This window comes from Ursus arctos, unplaced genomic scaffold (assembly GCF_023065955.2).
Source record: "Ursus arctos isolate Adak ecotype North America unplaced genomic scaffold, UrsArc2.0 scaffold_25, whole genome shotgun sequence".
NCBI classification, from domain to species: domain Eukaryota; kingdom Metazoa; phylum Chordata; class Mammalia; order Carnivora; family Ursidae; genus Ursus; species Ursus arctos.
Window position 1 is genome coordinate 13,906,101 of NW_026622930.1, and position 21,625 is coordinate 13,927,725.

At 45.8% G+C, this 21,625-nt stretch overlaps 1 protein-coding gene across 18 annotated transcripts in view; it reads left to right on the top strand.

Annotated features, from left to right (window-relative positions):
- Window positions 1–21,625, top strand: part of FOXN3 (forkhead box N3) — a 384,586-nt gene that overhangs the window by 93,062 nt on the left and 269,899 nt on the right. For all 18 annotated transcript variants that reach the window (XM_048219823.2, XM_048219835.2, XM_044389973.3 and 15 more), the window contains one exon: window positions 17,004–17,119. The gene's annotated coding sequence lies outside the window, so the exon portion shown is untranslated. The remainder of the gene's footprint in view (window positions 1–17,003; window positions 17,120–21,625) is intronic.

Genomic DNA, 21,625 nt, shown 5'->3' on the forward strand with positions numbered 1-21,625 from the left:
TAGAGCTGTTTGTGCCTTTGGGCAGCAGGAGCCTGGGAGTCTGCTCCGAGCCTGCCCACCGGGGCCCTGGGCGATTAGGGCAGGCGCATCACTGTGGTCAGCCTGAGCCCCTCCCTCTGTGGAAGGAGGAGGTGACAGTGACCCTGACATTTCGTTGCTCCAGCCGCGCTCCCCTCTCCTCTGCTTTTCCAGGTGCTCGCCACTCCTGGCGCTGCTCCCCTTCTTCATCGAACTACCCTCCTTGGGTTGTGCGGGGTGCAAGGTGCACCGGGAGGCTGGCGCTCTGGCTTTTGTGGCATTTCTAGGATGGCTTTCAGTGTGCTTAGAGCCGTTCTTTCTTGTTAGCAGAGGGTCGCAAATGTCCTACGTCTGCACCGCGACAGGAAGTGGGGCACCTGGTCTGCCCCCGCGGACCACCACCCACCAGCTTCGGCAGGGCCGCAGGCACGGGGCCAGTCTGCGGACCAGGCTCCCATCATCTTCTGCCAGGCCTCTTCTGGGTCCAGTGGCTCCGGGTGCAGGAAGGCTGGTCGCTCGGGGGGTACACGGAGGTGTCGCTTCTCACGGGGAGCAGCAGTTTTGTGTGGCACTGGCCGGTCCGTCCTCTGTGGCGGGGGTACCAAGTCTGGAGGCTCGGCTCTTATTAACTTCTTCTTTTTTTTTTTTTTTTAAGATTTTATTTATTTATTTGACAGAGATAGAGACAGCCAGCGAGAGAGGGAACACAAGCAGGGGGAGTGGGAGAGGAAGAAGCAGGCTCATAGTGGAAGAGCCTGATGTGGGGCTCGATCCCAGAACGCCGGGATCACGCCCTGAGCCGAAGGCAGGCGCTTAACCGCTGTGCCACCCAGGCGCCCCGGCTCTTATTAACTTCTGAGGAACTTGGGGTGCATCCCTTCACGTGCCTGAGTATCAAGGTGCTTATTGATAAAATGGGGTTCTAATCATTTCTACGTTGCAGGCAGGTTATTGAGGCTTCATTATATAAATGCTTTCTAGAGCTGTTCTTAAATGTGTGATTTCCGGGCTTCGGTCTCTAGGTATACTAGCATACGTTTTTTATTTTAATGAGTGTGAAATCCTCTTTCTACTTCTGTTCATTTAATGACTGCAGCATTGATGAGCAGATAGTGGCAAATGCCTATTAATGTTACTCACGGATTAGTGTGGGTTAAGAAACAGGCTAGACATTGACCTTTCTTGGCTGTTTCTGAATTAGTCACACACTTCCCATTATTTGTGTAATGTCAGCAGTATGACCTAAATAAAGTTAGGGTTGATCTCTCTCAGAATATGTTTTGGGTTTCTCCTCACAATAAAGTTAAAGCAAGCTGATGTATGGCTCACGATCAAATAGAAAGACCTTTTCAGCATAGCGCTTGCTCTGCTGGGGAGTTATTATTGAACGTTGGTTTCTGGATTTGGTCAGATTCTCAGGTTTCTCAAGTGTTTTCTGGCCCACTAAGGGCTGTCGTAGAATGCAGTCTGCATTTGTCCCTGCCATTTTCCATTGGTGGGGCAACTCGATTGCTCCAGTGGCCCTGCGTCTTACCTTACCACCTTGGAATTCCAGATCGGCCCAACGCTTGCTGGGGTTGGGTGTTTCCAGATCTTTGCCGTTGTGCTGTGAGATGGCCTTCTGGGCTCGCCTCACTCATGACTTAATCAGCTGCTGTTCGTGCTGCATAAAGCAGTTGGGTTCGGGGATGCTGTTTCATGAACTGTGTCATCTTAGGCAACCTGCAGGTTAAAGCAAGGGAGCAAACTACACAACCTTCATAGCAACCACCAAACTCCCTTGGTCACGCTGCGTCTCTGATCAAGTTTAGGCTGCAGAGATAAAATCAGACCATCACAACTTAGCCTGGCAGAAACCACAGAGGGACCTAAGTCCTGGATCATGCATGGTTTCCAGACCTACACTCTTCTGCCTTAGATTCTGCGTCACCGCCCAGGATGGAGATCACCCTTGCCTTCTAGGTTCCATGAAGAACAAAGTGCTTCATGACAAGTTCATGTCTGGTTTGGAAGCTTCCAGGGTGAGTGGGGATTGTATCTAAGAGCTCAGGGTTCCAGGTCTCTAGATGGCCTCTTTGGGATTGGGAAATGGTAACTGTTGGTTCTGTGGGCTCTGATGGCTGCTTGAGGGAGTTTGGTCTGGTAATATTGTAAGTTGGCATCTTACAAAAAGTTCATACCAAGAAGAGCATCTCTCCCAAGCAATATGAAGCCACTCCTCAGAGATTTTTCCCAGACCTGGGCTTTGAATTGGGGTAGGGAGTGGGAGCAGGGTGGAAATATGGGCGGCTGGACCAAGTTGTCGTGAACACTCCAACAGTGGCCCCAGACTGAACTGTGGCTCTTTTCTCTGCTCTCTAGTGTCCCTGAGAAGAGCACCAGTCTTCATAAACAGGGCCGGATTGAAGGACCAGTCCATTGTGAATTATTGCCAGGACAGATCCTGGCAATAAATGTTATCATTCTTGTTCTCCCAACTTCTCACCAACTTGGTAAAAGATGGCTCACTTCTGTCACAATTCTTGCCATCTGCCTCCCATCTCCAAGTGCATAGGAATCGTAGCGTTCAGTGTTTGGACCCCTCTGTGGCATTTTAGCCATCCTGCAAACACATGGGATGGATCCTTGACACGTGGGTTGGAAAGTAAAGGAGCATAATGCCATAGGTTTTAGTCTCCTGTGTGTTCGTGTCTCCCAAATGCACGTGACTGGATTAGCAATGCACATGACCACTTGGCCGGTATATTCCCTGACGGAGTGACCCAGTTAGAGGCTTGGCCCAGGGGCAGGAGGAGCGAGGCTAGTCGGGCACTGTCAGGGGCCGGGGGCTCCTGCGATTCTAGTCAAGGGTGCAAGCAAGTGTCAGAGCCAGGGGGAGAGCCCCTGCTATTGCTTTAATCCCTGGGTCATTTCCTTTCTGGCCACATAGATAAATAGAATGGAGTAAGAAGAAAATCCAGTGGGCCTGACACGAGGGCTTGTTCCGTGGTGTCGCCTATGTCTTTGGGAAGCAGCCATTGTAAGTGGCCTTCTGGGTTTGCATCCAATTGTTAGCCAAACTTGAAAAGTTTCCAAACTCCTTAATGTGCTAGTATGCCCAGCGAGGCAAGGATCATTACCGCACCCTCAGCGGTGACCAAGCAGACCTTCAGAGTGGTCGTGACCTAGTGAAAATCACATGCTTGTAACTAGCCAGGCTGGGACAGAAGCCCAGCCCCTGACTCCGTCTGTCCTACTATTGTCTCTCAGATGGTGAAGTGGCTCAATCTATAAAACGTGTGGTTGCTATGAATTACTGTTGTTGGTAAGGAGAATTGGAAACGTTCGCATTTCTAGATTACCTTTCAAATATTCAAATTCATGCACCAGAAGCATATGGCTAGAACTTTTATTTTTTCGCTCAGATGTCTTCCAATGTGCTTCATTGAATTCCAAATCCACATCAGGTTTGAATTTTGAAAATGCCAACTGTATACTAACTGAATGTGAGAAATGAAGAAAACTTTCATAAATGTTTTTTTTTAAATAAATGGTGATTTATTTTCCTGCATTCAGATAACCAGCTGTATGGATTTTTTTCCCATTTTGTTTCATTTGCATCTTGATAGTATTGAGGGAACAATACTGCTGATGTATTCTTAGCTAATTTTCTACAAGCCAGTTCCACAACGGCAGGTATCAAACACCCAGGGAGAATGAACCATGGTGTTCTTTCCCGTCACCCCCGCGGGCCAGGAACATGGACTTCGCTGTGGGTGGATGGAGAGGCCTTGGTTGTCAGACAGCCGTGTCTGCTGTGCCTTCTTGGTCTGTCCAAGATTTTGGTCCAGTAATTATCGGACTCTGTTTTCTTCCCATTTGGAGTCGAGTTTCATTTGCAGGAGCCGTTCATGTTTGTGTCACTTACCAGATAAGAGATTCTCAAGCCCTTTAGAACTAATAAAAGAGAGCTTTTATCTGCTATCTTTTCCTCAGTTGCAGAGAAAATTAGTCTGAATGTGTGTGTTTTGCATGACCTCAGTGAGAGGCACCATCACTGGAAGGAACATTAACGTGGAAGTCAGAAGACTGCCCGACAGAATCCAGGGATGGGGTTCTTATTTTTTTTAAGATTTTATTTATTTATTTGAGGGGGGAGAGAGAGAGAGAGGAGAGGGAGAGAGAATGAGTGGGAGGAGGGGCAGAGGGGGAGAGAGAAGCAGGCTCCCCACTGAGCAGAGAGCCCGATGAGGGGCTCCATCCCAGGACCCCAGGATCATGACCTGAGCCGAAGGCAGACACTTAACCAACTAAGCCACCCAGGCGCCCCAGGGATGGGGTTCTAATAGCTTCATAAGCTTTGAGATGCCCACTTGTGGAAACCTCCCCCAGTCCTACCGTCAAACGTATTAAAATATACCACAAAGTATGATTTATGCATCGTACATCTTCAAATTTAAGTCGACATTTACTGTAAAAGAAAACCTTATTTTATGTACAGCTAAGAAAAAATGCTGCCTAATATAATTAGATGCACTCATTTCAGAGAGTTCAACTGTAGAAAAATGTGCATTTTAGAATTGGTGAAACATAATTTAATTATGAGTTGAGCTGCAGTTGAGTTGTTGAGATAATGCTTAATTTTATAATTTTATAGATGTAGATTTATTTCTAACATAAAAAAATCTAAAACACCCATGTATCCATTACCCACCTTTGGCAGATCTGAACATTTTGCCACATTTGCTTTAAATATTTAAAAAATAAATAAATAAAACAACGGATGCCTGGGTGGCTCAGTCAGTTAAGCATCTGACTCTTGGTTTTGGCTCAGGTCCTGGTCTCAGGGTCATGAGATCGAGCCCCGCATCGGGCTTCTTGCTCAGTGGGGAGCCTGCCTCTCCCTCTGCCTGCCGCACCCCCTGCTTGTGCTCTCTTTCTCTGACAAATAAATAAATAAATAATCTTTTAAAAAACTAAAAAGAAAACACAGCTAGTTGTCTCCGTGTACCATTTCCTTTCAGAAACAGAACCCTGCAGCTGTAGCTGAACACGGTCACTGGCTAAGTGACTAAGTTCCGGCTGATAGAGGAACATGGCAGGGACCAGTACAACGTCGGGGTTTTACCTTGAAAACAAAGGAGCAAACCCTTCATCTTCTCTTTCCCCCTTGCTTCTGACTAGGATGGGACAAGGTGGTGGTGAGCTGCCCATCTGTATGTGGGAAACACACCAGGAGATAACAGAGCTACAAAATAGAAAAATCCTGGGCCCTGCCTTCACGATGCCTGCTGCCTAACCACATCCCACCCTCCCTGGTCCCATCATCAGATTGTCTACCATCTTAGGCTTGGATAAGCAAACATCTTTTTATTTAAGTCGTTGGTGTGATTTGATCTCTAGTAAAGCAGATCCAAAAATGTTCCAGTAGAAATGGTTTACATTCTGGTTCTGTACATTGCTAGTGACTTACTGTATGAAAAACTTCATTTTGAGCACCTGGGTGGCTCAGTCTATTAATCGTCTGCCTTCAGCTCAAGTCATGATACCCAGGTCCTGGGATCGAGTCCCACATTGGGCTCCCTGCTCAGCAGAGAGTCTGCTTCTCCCTCTCCCTCTGCCCTTTCCCCTGCTTGTGCTCTCTCTCCCTCTCTCTCGCTCTCTCTCTGTCGAATAAGTAAATAAATCTTTTTTAAAGAAGTTTAAAAACCTTCACTTTTCTTAAGTAGGGAGGATTAGGGTAAAGCGCGTTGATGTAATTCATTGCATCCTTAGATTAAAAAGGGAAAACAATATATGTTATAACTTCCCCCGTGGCTACCTATGTATTAGTGTCCAGTCCTGGAGTGGACGTAACCCTGGTAAGGGCTCATGAGTTAAGTTCAGTGATTATCTTCCATATAGAGATAGAGCAAGTTCATACACACTGAGGACAGCTAGCTGCTCTGTCCCCAACTGGAGACATTTTAAGGCAAACGTCACAGTGATAACTTCAGAATGAAAGGGAAAAGTTTCCATTCCCGGGAGGATTTTCTTCCCCATACTTGACTGCGTATCCGTGTGAGCGTCATACAACGGAGGACTCCCTGGTCAGTTTCTGCAGGACCTGGTCCCCAGAACTCCCCACCTCCCGCACGGCAAATACAGCAGTCTGGCTGGCGTTCATGCAACTCCATGCCAGGGTACCTTGCCGGTTGGAATGCTTGCTTTCTGCAGAGTGGTTAAGTGGCTTGGGGGATCCACCCAGAGGAGCAATGTCTGTGTCAGAGCCACGGGTAGCTATTAGGGGGGCACAGAGACCAATTCCTTCCCGTGCCGCTTTGCAGCCCTGATTATGCCTGATGGGAGCACACCCGCTAGCTCGTGCCTGATCTCTCAGGTCAGTGTGAATTCTGGCCTTTAAGGCAAGTCTGGTCTTTGGTTTCCCTCTCAAAGGGCCCTTGCAACAGAGTGCTACGAGGCAGCTGACCTCTCCTTTTAAATGGTGGTGGTCCTATCATTGCCAGTCACATTGGAAACACCTTGACCTTGAGCCGTTTGACCCCTTGCATTAAGAATTGGGTTGTCAGGTGAGTGAATCTCAGTCTTCTGCAGTCCATGCGTGGATTTGATGCAAAAGACCATGGGTGTCTCTTATGCCCTTGTGCCGACTGCTTCCGAACACACGTCAGAGCCCGCCCTCTCCCCGCCCCTGGAGTGAGCGGGAAGGTGAGCCGACTCTGAGTGAGATTCAGGCCGTAAGTTAAATTCACGGAGGAAAAAGCAAAGCCAAATGATACAAAATTCCTTCCTTCCACAGAGGCTGGAAACTCGGCTGCGCGGAGCCCAGCGCAAAAAGGAAAAATGGCCAAGGTAGCGTGCGAAAGTCCGTTTGAGCGTTCTGCCTGATTGAACCGCACATTTCCTTGGACCGGTTTTGCATTCTAAAAAATAAAATAAATTTAGAAGTAAAAATTCCCCTAAAGCCAGTTCTCATATTGATTTGCTTAATAATCAGTTCACCAGAAATTCAATCCCATTTTGAATGTTTTTGTATTCATCGCTAGTATCTCAAAAAAATATTTAATTTAAAAATGAAAATTAAGGGTAAACTAAAATTTAAAAACAAGCTGGGTGTGCCCCAAGAAGACTCCATTTATAAACCTCTTCATGCCAAAGAGATGGCCAAAGTAAGAAAGGACATTCCCATGTCAAAGCACTCAAAAAGGTTTCAAATTATAGGCAAATTGCTCATTAGGTGACTGGCTTTAGGCTAATTGACCTGGAGTCAATGGCATCCAAAAGTTGACACTTTGTGCTCAGGGACGCTCTCTCAGGCCTGTATTCATCTTATTTCAGACAAAATTCTAATCAGTTCTCGTATTTGGTTTCCCAGCCCCTGGCATATTAGATGTGAATCAAACAGGGAGAGAATGGCGAGAGCCAGGCCACTTTGCGTGGTGAGGCCAGCTGATACCCTGACAGCCAGGAGCAGTGAGCAGAGGCCAAAGAGAATTAAAATGTAAATACAGGGATTAGCAAATCACAGGGGTGTGGGGCCTTTTCCTGTGCGGGTGGCCTCCTCCTCCACCGCCTGCCCGCATCCATGACTTCTGAGAGCACCTGTGTATCATCATGTCCGTGATGCCAGTCACGTTATGACAAACACTTATAACAGGTGAAATCGCGTGCCATGTACTTTGCCCAATTCATTGTTTTGTTATACGATCCAATTTAGAAATGTTTTCATCAAAAGGAACCAAGTCGTACCCTTGAATTGGAGCATCCGTTGGAAGGTAGTTTCCCCCTGGCCTCCATGAGAGGACTCCCCAGAACAATGCGCACAGGATGCCTTCTGCTTCATGGACACCCCAGCCCCACCCTGCAGCCCCACCGGCCAGACTAGAACAATTCAGTGGTCTGGAAAAATTTCACTTCTAGGAAGTCCTCTTTCCCCAAAGTATGTAACATGACCGAATCCCATCAATTCTTGATATCCAGGGTGACGTGGGTAGGAGGTTGTGAAGAGCCCAAATCAGGATGAAGTCCACCTTCCCTTATCTGGTGGCTCTAAGTCCGGAACAGCTCACTTCCTTAGGGTGGTATATGAGTCCAGAGAAAGAGAACCAGTTGTTTGTTTCTGTCTGTCTGTCTTTCTGTTTGTAAGTATCGCTCCTCCAGTTACTTTACGTCCTGTACAACCAGCTGCATTTGTGAGCGAGCCCAGACGCCGTATGGCACGTGGAGAGACCATTAGATCGGGTAATAGAAGATGGGGTCTGCCACTTGAATGTGTGACCTTGGGCCAGTCACTGACTTTGGGAACCTCCGTGCTCTCTAATGAGAGATGAGGTTGGTGACACTTGCCCAACAAATTCATAGTATAATCTCATCCTAGTCAAATGGGACAACCTATGGGAAAATGCTTGTCAATTCCCAAGAAATGTAGACACAGAGGTGCAAAGTAAATGTAAAGAACACCTGTTTCCTTGCTGTGGCTCTGCTCCTTAAGTTTGTAAGTACTGTTCATGGGAAGTTAGAAGGTAATCTCTACCTGCCCTGCTAATACTCAAAGGCTAGGCTTTATACTGGCCCTAACATCATCTTGAGATGCTTTTAAAAAGTACCATCTCTTTCACTACTAAGGCGTATGTATCTGTTTTCTGTTTTGCTTTATCTTAGGGATGAGTTGATTATTATTATCATAGTATGTAGCCACGAATGATTCAATTTGGGAAAATGATAGGCAAATTTTGCTTACCTTTTGTGGGGTGTTGCCATAATCCCCACAAATAAAGTAGTGGTTTCTTTAAAACATGCCAGTTCGGAGTCACGGATCTGCACTTTTAAAGCCTACAATTGATTGTTTGGTGCGAAAATTGTATTCAAGTGAAGCACATGAGCATGCAAATCTGAAGTGTGGCCATTTTCATCTAGATTGAATATTATTAAGTAGCCCAAGGGAGAGGATGTAATTAAGATTTTGAACAGCTTACTTTTGTCTACTGCCATGAGTAACCTCAACATTTAAAGCGGTGTACTGGTTCGAATAATGGGAAGGTGGCCCGATGCGCCAACGTCTATACATTTTGCCTCTTAGGTGTAATAAGAGAATATTTGACTTTTCACCACTGGTCCAAACATTTGATGAGGGCAGCTATTTGAACTTGAAGCAAATAAGAGAATGTTCAGATTCCAGGGAAATCGCATTTCTTTCTGAATGATGGCAGATTTCCATCTTGTTAGTCATTCACTCACTCTAATACCTTCGTCCATGGGCTTAGGAACAAAGACCAAGCAGGGACAGATGAAGCCCTTGTTGAGGGGTTTATGCTTTTGCCTAATTAAAGCTTTTGGACTTACAGCCTGCTAGTGCAACTCTAGTTAGAAGGAAGAACAACTCTTAGCTTGGATCCACTTCAGAAACTTTGCAAGACCTCCCTCTGCCTTTCACGGGACTGCTAAGGCACATTTCTAATGGCACCTTTATTCTGGTGCCGTTCCATGATAACTTCTTCTTTGGTGAGACAAGATGTTCACCTTCTTTTTGTCCTACCCACACCGTTTTAAAAGAAAGAAACAAAGTTGTCTATTTCTCCCAGGAGAAGTTAGCGAGAGAGTCCATTGCATCGCTGTACTACCTTAAGCAGCTACCCAGCAGGCTAGGTTGGCACACGGCTCATTTCAGCCAACCGTATTTTCAGGTGTACCATATGTATTTAGTACATCATTTGATAATGCTAAAAAATATTAAAGCAGTGTGAGACGAAAGGAGAAAGAAGATGAATGTTAGCATTCCCCTGGGGTTCATGGGTGAAGGAATTAACACAGCGTGGCACTCTACCCTAGCTGTGTTTGTTTCCATGGCAACAGCTACGTACATGTTTCAGACTATCTACAGTGACACAGTTGCAGAAATAGTAGCTTGCAGGTTTCTGATATCGCATCAGTGGACAGGCAGCACGCACTATATTAAGTAAGTGTAAAAGAATTTAAAATATAGCTCTGATTCAGATGTATATTAGCTCAGCTGAGCCATGTGTCGGGGGTTTTGACATTCCCCTGCCTCACGACAGCAAAATCTGGGCAAAGTTGAAAGTTGCAAGATTCCAGTCAAACAATTGTCCTTGCTTGGGTAAATATCAAATGAAACAAATGTGAGTGAGTTACAAAGGTAAGAAAATGGCCTTGGCAGATGACATATTTAAGAAGGATATTGTCAGGGAAGCTAATTTTTTGGAGGGGGGTGGTGATGGGTAAGGAATGAAAGCTTTGGTTGAAAATAGCTGAGTCTTAAAGCAAATCTAATGTGCAGCAGAATCTTTAACTGCTGCTGAGTTTATGGCAACTAAGGTCTTTGAATGTATCGTTGTAGAAATTGCTTTTATGTAAAAATGATCAGGTGAGGAGCAGAGAGGTTGATTAGGTGTGCAGTTAAAGGGAATTTGGGGCTCCATTGTCTTTTCTGAATGCTTATGTAAATATCTCTCTTCTCGCGGGGATGACCCTGGTTTGTCTTTGACATTTGCTGCTACTTTTTGGTACCATTTGCTGGTCTCTGTGTTTATATTCTGCTGCCACATTGTAGCCTGATAAGACTTGAGTGTTGGTTAGAGAGCAACCAAGTAAAGATGATAGACTTTGTAAGTGTGTGACTTTGCAATCAGATTGTACGGTAGTTTAGGAGAAGTGTTCAAATATGTATCTATTTACGTGTTAGACCTCTGCTTTTGAATAGCAGCCTAGGTATTGGGTTAATGGATTTCAATGTGCATGTTATGATTGCGGGAGCTTTCAAGTATGTTGTAGTTCAATTTATACTGAGTTTTTAATGTCAAAATATTTTTATTTATGCCCCTTATTCAGTTTAAGCTACATTTACCTTATAGTTTTACTATTCATGTATCAGTGAAGAGAATGTAAAATGGCATGGTAATTTAAGCTAATCTATTCATTTGAGGAGGATTCATTTTCTGACCATAGATGGACTTTTACAGAAAGTGGCAGGAGATACACAACTCTTTCGGTATGTATGAGACAATGTTTTATGTGCACGTGAAACTATGGCACCTACTGCATGCTGCTCTTCGCAGTAATTATTTGATTAGATGTTAAGAGAACACCTATTGTAGGGGGGAGGGGGTTGTGCACTCGGGAGCTTCCGGAACACCTGGGTATGTGGAGGGCTGGGACAGATTTTGAATTATAAATCGGGGACTTGAACCCTAGAATATTCAACACCCCAGTGGATAGATACGATTTGCTTTTCTAAATAAGGTGATCCAAAATGAAACTAATGTCGAAGCCTCCCATTTATTGCCCATCTGTAGTCAGAGCCACCTGGGGGATGGGAAGGGACGTTTGTGTTTTCTATGGGGAATTAGTGTTCTGGTGGCTCATGCCCAAGGCAGCTCCTTTCTCAGAGGACGAGCCCCTCTTCCCAAGGCCACACTTGTTTCTGTTTTTGTTGTGGGACACCAGCCCATTTTAGGGGCTGACGGGAGGGCAGGTTTGCAGACCCCCTCCCCGTGCCCTGTGTATCGTGGTGGGCAGCTTCTCTTCGGGACAGCTGCAGAAAGCCACCTGTGCCTGCGCCCCTCCTCCCCGCCCCCAGGCAGAGGAACCAGATACTGTTGGTATGAGGTTTACATGATTTTCTGCTCTTACACTTGAGGGGCCCTGGAAACTTTGAGTTTATTACCCTTGGGCTCTGAAACCAGAAATCAAAAAAGTGTCAGTGTACCCCTTGGGAGGACTAACTCAACTCTTGTCTGTCCGGGAGCACTAGAGCAAGTCCTTCTAACAGTAGAGATGTTTGGGTTTTTTGTTTGTTTGTTTTTTTATCATTCAGAAATATTTTCTAGTGTAATGCAAAAAAACGGAAAGCAACAACAACAACAAACCCACCGGTCTATACCATGTTGTTTACCTCTTTTTTTAAGACTAGAAAAACATATGAACCTAGATGTAGAGCCCTGGGCTGAACCAGTCATTTGAATGTAAAATCCTGGCAGTGCTTGTAGGAAACTCAATTCCTTCCATTTGAAGGGCCAGGAAATTGATTTGGAAAAAAATAAATGTGAGGGATTCCCAAATAGTGGCAGCATGGAATGAATAAGAGAAAAGTGAAGGTACAGACTGATCTTATTACCAATCTGAAACGGTCATAGAATTGCCAGGATACGCTTCCTGCGGCATAGCTCATTTGGAATGTCCACTGCCCAGAACGTCGGAGGGTTCTTGGTGATCGCAGGGTAAAAGCCGGGCGGCGGGCTGGTGTCCAGGGCATTCCCCAACGGTCCCTCTTCAGCGCCGCCCCGCCCCAGATCTTCTCTTCCTTGAGCGTCTTATGGTGCTGCCCTAGGGTCCTAAATACGACGTCTTGGCCATGTCAGGAAGTTTCTGGGCTTTTGTTCTGGCTACTGCCTCTGCCCGGATGCCTTTACTCCCATCTTTTCAGCTTCGATTCCATTCTTCCATAAAACCTTAAAGAACTCTCCCTCTCGCCCTCAGTGGGATGATTTCCCCATCCTTCACGTTCCCATAACAGTTTCTTTGTCTGCAATTATAGCACTGATTCCGCAATATTAACATGAGTCGTGTCTGCCCTTAACGGAGACGTAAGTGTATTAACGACGGGACCATGACTCGCGGACTTTTGTAGCTTTTGCCGCACCTAGAACAGTACTTCAAACTGTAGAATCCCGAAAACCTCATAAAGATGTACGTTGTTGAATCATCTCCAGTGCTCCTGTTTTCTGCTCAAAGACAGTCTGTGGGGTACTGAGGCTCCTGAGGCTGCATCTGTCACAGCACCAAGCATCTGGACCAGTTCAGCCTCTTTCAGATGCTTCCAAACTTCTGGCTGTTTGGCATCATCTAAACACAGAAACCAAGTGAATGGCCGATTTCTGTCTTTCTTTCTTTTTCTTTTTCATATTTAGGGAATCATAAGATTTCATAGCCAGAAGGAACCTTAGGGAGCTGAACTCCTATTACAGAGGAGAGAATTCTACGTCTGGACTGTAAGGGAGTTTTCCAAAGCCACATGGTTGGTTAGCGACCCAGGCATGTGGATCCAGCCGATAATCTCTCTACATGGTCCTGTCTACTGAACCTTCCTGGCCATGACCTTGGGTTTCACTTAAGACATCACCTGTCAGCTCCTGCTCTCTCCCCTGTGTTGGGATTGGCCAGCTTTCTCTATTTAATCACCAACATCGGACAACAGTCCTATTACCCAGTCTTTGCTAAAGGCTGATATCATTGGGATAGAATTAAAAACAGAAGTGGACTCCAGTTTAACTCAGGGGCCCTGGGAGCAGTGCTAACGATTCATTAGCCATTGCCTCACTGAGGACACAGCAGCTGCTGAACTCGGTCAAGATCAGACCCTTAAAAAGAGTGGAAAAAAGAAAGCACATACTTTCCAATGCCTGGGCACCACAGAGCCGGGCCAGCTGGGCGCAGCACCGTGGCAAGAAGATCTCTTCAGTTTCAGAAATACGAGCCCCCGAGCTCGCACACAGGGAGGGGCAGGGAACGTGGCTGCAACTAGAGCTGATTGGCATTACGTCTCTGAGCTTGCTTCTGCCTGCAGTCCTATCAGACCCCGCCCCTCTGGGAAGCCCACCAGTAGCTAAAGAAAGAGCCAGCCGTCCAAGTTGACATAAGGAGCAAGCTGTGTGTGTGTGTGTGTGTGTGTGTGTGTGTGTGTGTGTTTAAAGACCTGTGTCTGAGGTCGACAGGCTCTTTCAGAGGAACTCTTGGCTTTCTGTGTAAACGTGTACTTCCTCTTGTCCAGAGTTAGCCTGTTAAGGGAATAAAGCGCAATTCAGGTTTCCAAGTTGGAAGCCTGATTAATCTCTCTGCCAGTTACATATGGAAATAAATTAGTAAATGGTCCATCTGGGACTAAACTCCTGCAGAGATGATAAATTATCACCATCGTATATGTCAGTGTTGCAGAAGACTGAGTTGTGCTCACCAGGAGCTGCTGAAAGATAACTGGATGCTCTATCGTGGTCAGAGGAATAAAATTAAAAAAAAAGTTATGAGTAAAAATTTTACCTTGAAATGTTTCTTGGAAGAATGGTTTGGTGGATGCCAAATTTGTTGCTCAGGATTGCTGTATGAGCACATATTTAAAAGGTGAGCCTCAAGGGCATAGGAAACATTTTGCTTTTGTACTTTCAAAGGCCGAAACAATAAGTATTAATTAGTACCCACGTGTCTCGATGAGCAGGATAATTTTGTACCTTACGGGAGCATTGCACTTTGTAATTGTCATAGCAACTTCTTGTCTCTTCTGTACATTTCAGTGAAGGTGGGGCTAGGCAGTGCCTCTAATTCTCGATCACTAAAGCACTGAGATTTGGAGGGTTGAGTCCCTTACTCACGTGACTCAGATGGCTAAATGGCAGAACTGGGATAAGGAAGCAGATATTGCCGATTCTGAACCCAGTTTCATTTCTGCCAGAGTCTCGTACGACGTCAGAACATTTCAGTATCCCGTCATTCACCGGGATCAGGAACTGAAGCATTCTATTTGTGCCAGTTTTCTAGAGGCAAAAGCCATACTTCTTGATCATGAAAAGTTTTTCTTTTCCTCTAATTGGAGACGTCGAGTGTTGGTTTCACATTTTTTTAGATGTTCTAATTTGTTTAAATGGAGGTATAATTGACATATAACATTGTATTAATTTCAGATGTACAGCATGGTGTTTCGATATTTGTGTACATTGTAAAATGATCACCGTAATGCAAGTCTAGTTGGTATCTGTCACCTTACATAGTTACAAAAAGTTTTTTCTTCTGATGAGAACTTTTAAGATCTATTCTCTTAGCAACTTTCAAATATGCATTGTAGTATTATGAACTATGGTCCCCATGCTGTGCATTCCCTCCCCATGACTTGTTTATTTTATAACTGGAAGTCTGTACCTTTTGACCCTTTTACCCCTTTCTTCCTTCTCCCCACCCCGGCTTAACTTTTTTCCTGTGATTAGGGCACACCACTATCCACGTGAATTATTTTATAAGACTAAAACCACAGATGTCTTCAGGGACTTCTTAGGTATGGTAACACTTTGCCCCTTTGCAGAACGGCCTGAGGCTACTGTGACATCTAGATTCTGGTGCTTACTTTAAAATTTTCTTTTGTGTCTTCCTCCTGGGCAGAATCTCATCGGTTAATTCTTAAAGCAGCTGAGGTGTGCGCCCCTCTAGAAAGTGTAGTTAAAAACAGAAAAGCAAACCGGCTTTAGAAATCTTTGAGTCACCTAGTTTATCAGACATCAGTTTTTCAACAGAAGCAGCGGGTACCGTGAGGCGGTCTTCACACAAGAAAGAGAAGCCACAAGCCCCTAGCATTTACCTGTCTGAACTTGGAAGTCACCTTGTCTCACCCAGACCGCCTTTATGTTTCTCATGGCTCAGCCAGACCTGGTTGCTCCGTACACCTGAATGGCCTCTCATGCTTCCTCGCCTCAGGGCCTCTGCTTCCGTTTGGGCCTGTTCCCACCTGTCAAAATCCTGTCCGGATCTCAAGGCCCATGATTACTGTGGTGGTCTTGATGCTTTCCCTTCCCTGCTCTTGAAACAAATGTCTCCTCAGAAACTCTCTAACTGTTTATTAAAGGAAATCACACTGTCTGTATTTGAGTTGCCTGCATATGTGTCTTGTCTCCCATAGTGGATGATGCTTTTCTTTTCTTTCTTTTTTTTTTTTAAGATTTATTTATTTATTTGAGAGAGAGAGTGCGTGCATGAGTGCGCACCAGCAGGGGGCGGGGCAAAGGGGGAGGGAGAACCAGACTCCCCGCTGAGCACAGAGCCCTGTGTGTGTGGGGGGGGTCTCTGAGATCATGACTCTGAGCTCATGACCTGAGCCAAAATCAAGAGTCCTCCCAAGCACCCAGGTGCCCCAAGGACAATCCCTTTCTTAAAAGCAGGGGTTTGGTCATCCTCTCTCTGACTCCTCCTCCCTCCCCCATCCTTATGCTTTGCCTGTCGTTAAAGCTTAACGCACAGTGGAGTAGAATAGTTTTATTTGACAACGACAGAATCAATGTCTTTGAATGGGTGGATAAATTAATAATCAAGGGCATAACAGAATTACTTGGAGGGCTTGTTAAAACCAATCGTGGGGCCCCACCTCAGATATTGCGATTCAGTAGATCTCGGGTGGGGAGCCAAGAATTTGTATCTCGAGCAAACTTTCAGGTACATGTTCTGCTGCCGTTCCAGGGACCAGAGTTTGAGAGTCGCTGAGCTCATGAATTTATTTCCTGATGTTCTCTACACTGAAGTTCATAAGATAACATCATTCTTTTCACGAGAGAGTCTATTAATTTGTTTTCTTTGAGGCGTAGGCTAAAAAAATAATCTTCCATCAGAAATTATGATGCAATCTATCTCCTGTACCAACTTTCCTATTTTGCAAGATTATTGGGTAACTGTGGACCAGTAATTTGAAGCCTAAACATTTAGTGAACTTGAGCTTGATGGGATCTCTCCCCTCAGGAGGAGAACCAGGGTATTTTTATTTGGTAACAGCAGAAGAGAGCATCATTGACTTTGCAGCCTGTCAACCTGGTGGACCCAGTGGATCAAGCCTAGTCCACGTGCTGGAATGCTGGCCTTGAATGGTTGCTGGTGCTCCGATGGTTTTTCTTTGTGTAGACAAGTGTTTCAGTGGCAACTGGAGAGAAGTCAAATGATCTCACCAATGTCACAGTGACTGTTATAGTAAAATAAGATAATCTCATTATATCTGTAGCATGTACTTTCAAATTTCTGGGTCCTTTTATGTCCCGTGAGGCAGTTTCAAGAACACTCCATCTGGAAAGACCCAGTGGTTCAATAACTTTCCAAGAAATAAGAGGTAACTGTTGCAATTGATTTTTTTTTTCCCCTGAAGTGTTGCATCTTTAAGAGTCAGGCCAGAGATGACATCCGTTGTGTTTGAGAGGGTCCTCTCTCCTCCTCTGCTCTAATCCTGACTTCCTTCTGCTTCTCTCCACCAGTCACTAGAAGCATCATCTCCTGGAAGACCAGTGTTCTTGTGATGATGGAGGCTTGTCTGTTCTTTCTGTGACTGGAGCAATGCTGACCTCGGTTTCCTGGACCCATTCCGACTCAGGTAATCAGGCTCTGCCCTCCCCTGCTCACCTACACCTCGGGGAGATTGCACTGAATACATGAAATACCAAAGCTATATTTAAATGCAAATGCCAAATTGATTGTTTCTTCATCAATTGGTATCCTCCCCCTCTTCTTCTCCTAATCTTCTTAATGATTAATTTATGCAGCTGATCAGACTGACAATGTGGTCAATCCAATTGAGGCATTAAGATAATGAAAACATTCAAGCACATCTTTATTTAAAATTTTGGTGTGTGTCCTAGACACACAAAGCAACAGGAACACTGCTGGGAATTTTCATCTAGAAACTACCTTCTAGCCGTACTTCCTCTAAATCAGTTTCTTTCCCATAATACCATGTTTTACTTGAGTTATATTAACCTTTCTAATCTTGTACCTTTTCGTTGAATTCAGTAAGTATTACTGGGTATCTGTTATGTGTTCTTGGGGCAGATGGGAATTAAAAAAAATATATAAGACATGGATCTGTCCTTATGGAGTCAAGGAAGTTGCAGCTGGTGGTGTTCAGCTTAGGGCAGGGCTGGGTGCTAGTTAATGGTGGCTGTCTGGTTCAGGGATTGAGAGACTTGGAGGATTGGGATTGAAATAATTAGGGAAGAACTCATGGAAGAGGGCGGGCTTCCGGGGGGGCTCCTTTTGCTGTGGATCTTTCGGCCAGGAGGAGGGAAGAGGAGCATCCTGGTGCCTGGATAGGAGGGTGGGAATGAGCCCACTGTGAGCCTGGGCAGTGAGGGCACTGGGTGTATGGAGCAGACAGGGGTCAGAGGACCCCGATCCTCTGTCCCGGCCAGAGCCAGCTTCCCCCCTTTGAGCCTGGGTCCCTGAAGGTTTCCTTGGGGAGACCCCACCTGCCCTGTTACAGAGGGCCTTGGCTAGCAGCTTCCTTCAGGGGCAGTGGTATCGTTGCCCCGCCCCTGGCTTGGCTGCTACCAGACTGGCCTTTTCTGCTTCTTGGGCCTGTCTGCATCTGGCCTCTGCCTGTCTGCCTGATGATTTACTCTTCTCTTACACACCTGCCCCCCTCCCCGAGGAGCCTTGCCTGGCAGGTGTGGCTTGACTCGGCCTCAGGGATAAACCAGAGGGTGTGTGAGGTCAGTACCTTGGTGATTCACAAGGCGTGATTGAGTTGGGAAGTTGAAGGGGAGGAAGCCTAAGCCAAGAACGTGAGTCTGTAAGTCGATGCTGAGAGTTCTGAAAGCCGGAATTCAGTGAAGGTCCCAAGGCTGAAGCTGGGGCCACAGTCAGGGATGGGGAGCCAAGTGCCCTGCTTAATTCTGGGGTAGCCCAGTCAATCCTGCCCACACCGAGCTCTTTTCCAGGGCTGCTTTTGGATAAAGCAGTGGTGGCTTTCACTGCCCTAGGTCATCAAGGTGCTTCTAGAGTTGCTGCCAGGACTCTTGCCTGTCCTGTCAGGCCTGTCCTGGCCAAGGTCCCCCTGCCTCAGCATGCTCGGGTGCTCCTGGAGCCCGGGCCGTGCTGACCCAGGAGCTAAGGCTTTCCTGGAATCGGGGCCCTGGATGGCCAGCCACCAGGAAGCAGAAGACCTGGAATAAGTCTTCGTGTTCTCCTCCCACTAAAGCGATTGCCTGACTGATTGTGGGCCTTTGTCTTCGGAGCCTAGTGCGGGGACCGTGGCGGCCCTCTGGCCAGGTGTGGCCTGCTGCATGTCCATGTGCGGCGGACAGGCTGCCGGTGGTTTCTCCATAGTCAAATGGTCACGCAAAAGTCAAAGAAGGATAATATTTTGTGTCGCATGAACGTGAAATGGAGCTCAGATTTCAGTGTCCCTTAATAAAGTTTTACTGGAACGTAGTCGTGCTCATTCGCAGATGATCTGTGGCAGTTTTGGCACGAGGCGCGGTTGAGTAGGCGCAGGAGAAATCAGACAACAATACTTTCTGATGCTTTGCGGGGGAAAAAAATTGTCATCCCAGCAAATTGCCTAGGCAATTGTGTGACACCAGTGTTTGCAAAACTTGAGGTGTGGAATATTTTGCCCCACGAAGAAAATAAGGTTGAATGAAGGGAGAGTAGGATTTGCATAGGAGAGGAAAGAATCCTCCAGCCTCCTCGAGCAGACTCTCCGCTGAGCAGAGGAGCCCGACAGGGCTCGATCTCACGACCCATGCGGTCATGATGTGGGCTGAAACCGAGAGTCGGATGCTTTTAACCGACTGAGCCATCCAGGTGCCCCTGAACTATCTTATTTTAACTAAATAAATATTTTGTTTTAAATCAGGTAAGCATTGAAGACTTAGCATGAGTGAGTCCTGCCATTTAACTGTGGCCCTATTTTCCCAATCTGGTGGGATTTTACGATATTGTTGAGTGGAAACTATGGTCACGGTTGGAGACGTGAGTTCTTACTCCTACCAGCTAGCTGAGCCAGGGCAGGCCGTGGTATGCCAGCGTAAAAAGGACTCCCCAGATCTCAGGGTTCGTATAACAGAAGTTTATTTCTTACTTGCCCAGAGTCGGATTGTACCAACTGTGTGTGGCTGTCCCGCATCCAGTTTCAAGGTTCCAAGCCTTCTCCCTCTTGTGACACCTACGTCTCAACATGTGACTTCCTGGTTACTCTAGCATGTGAAAAGAAGAATTGAAAACACCCACCCTTTCTTAAGTGCCTTAGATCAGAAGTGACTCAGATTAATTTCACATCCACAGTCCATTGGCCAGAATTAGTCACATGACCCTCTCCTTGCCAGGAAGCTGGGAAGTAGGGAGGAACATGAGGGATGCCTGGGGTTCCCCCTGCCCTGGCAACACTGGGTTATTGTGGGAAAGCCCATACTTTCTCTGTGCTTTTCTTCACTCATTGAAAGGTAATTAACCCAGCTCTCCATTTTTTCACATCGTTTATGAAAGGTCAGATACAATGTATGAAAGAGCCTTAAGTGGTAGAATGTGTAAGATGTAATCGTTACCTGATTTCTTTCCTTTTTTTTTTTTTACATGATTTCTTTATAAGGTGTTGAATGGTGACGGACTGGGGTCATGGTAGTTGCATACACCCCAGTATACCTGGGACCGTCCTAGCATTTGCCAGTTGACCTAACATAATTATCGTACAGTCCTCCCTTTCACACCCAGAAATATCCTAGTAGAGACAACAAATTATATGATCACCCCAGCTTGACCCCGCTGGTCTTCCTTCAAGATTAATGTTAGCTCCTGCTTAGGAGCCTTTTCTGAGTCACACTGTTCTAAGCTTTTGCCTGCATTGTTCCATTTAATCTTCAAAGCCAGCTGGTGAAGTAGGTACACGTAATCTCATTTAAGCTAAGGTAGCAGAAGCGGAAAGGTTTGCCTTGAATCCAGGTCTGCCCTGCTCGTAAGCACTCCATGGGACTGCCTCATTTACCCTTCTCGAGGACTGCCCCCTTGACCGCGTGGGGCCCCACTTGCCTGACGCTGGCTTGGGAACTGTGCCCAGACCACACGCTGCTCGAGGGCTAAAGCCCCGAGTGGTGAAGCTAGCCCTTTAGGACCTCAATGAAAAGATGAGACCCGGGCTCACTATGTGATTCTCCAGAGCCAGCAAATGGCAGAAGCCGTGAGTCCCTTCCCCCCACTATCTTGGCAGCAACAAACGCAGCTTTTGTTCACACCGGGCAACACAGGGAGAAAGATTTTATTTTGAAATCTAGGGTGGAGGAGAACTCTAGCCAGTGAAGACTTGCCATGTGCAATGCAGTTGATTCAAACAGGCTTCTTCCCAACACAAATAGCTAGGAGGAACTGAGCTCTGTTTTCAGGGAGTTTATTTACAAATTTGTCTATTAAAAAAAAAAAAAAAAAAAAAAGCTGAGCCACAACCAAAGACCAGTTTGCTTGCCGAATAACATCAAACAAAAACCCATTTATTTGCGAGATGGTATGAATTTCCCTGGTTTCTGGCCTTCCTAATCAGTGTTCAGAACTGAACCCATGGAATCGAAGGGAAGAGTTTCTGAAAAATGAGCCAAATGTGGCAGAGATGTCTATGGCATTGCTTGCTTCAAGAAACCCCCCGGAAAATGATACGTGTGGTTTCAAAACGTACAAAGAAAACTAAAGGAAATCCATTATGAAAGAAAAATTAGATGGAAATTTCTAATCCTGTCTCATAAACAATATAGGAATAACTTTAAAATATTCTGCTTTAAGCATGCATTTAATTTGTGCTCTGGGAACCAAATAATGTTGCTAAGATAAAACATTCTAATAATGATTTATGTAAATTTATTTGTACAAAGTAATGGTGTAGTTGCCTATAGCAAATTGCTTGGAATATGAAATGACATTTATGAGGTCTTTTTTTCCTCTGAATGAATACAATGGAGAAAATGAGAGACTCCAGAAAGGGAAAAGGAAATTTGCGTTCAAAATGGAGTCTGATGCCTTGGCAGGCAGGGACAGCTGGACAGGTTGGAGGGTGTGTAAATAGTCCACCAACATAGTTCAACATGTTTTCCTGTGATGCTCCCATTATTTAAGCCAT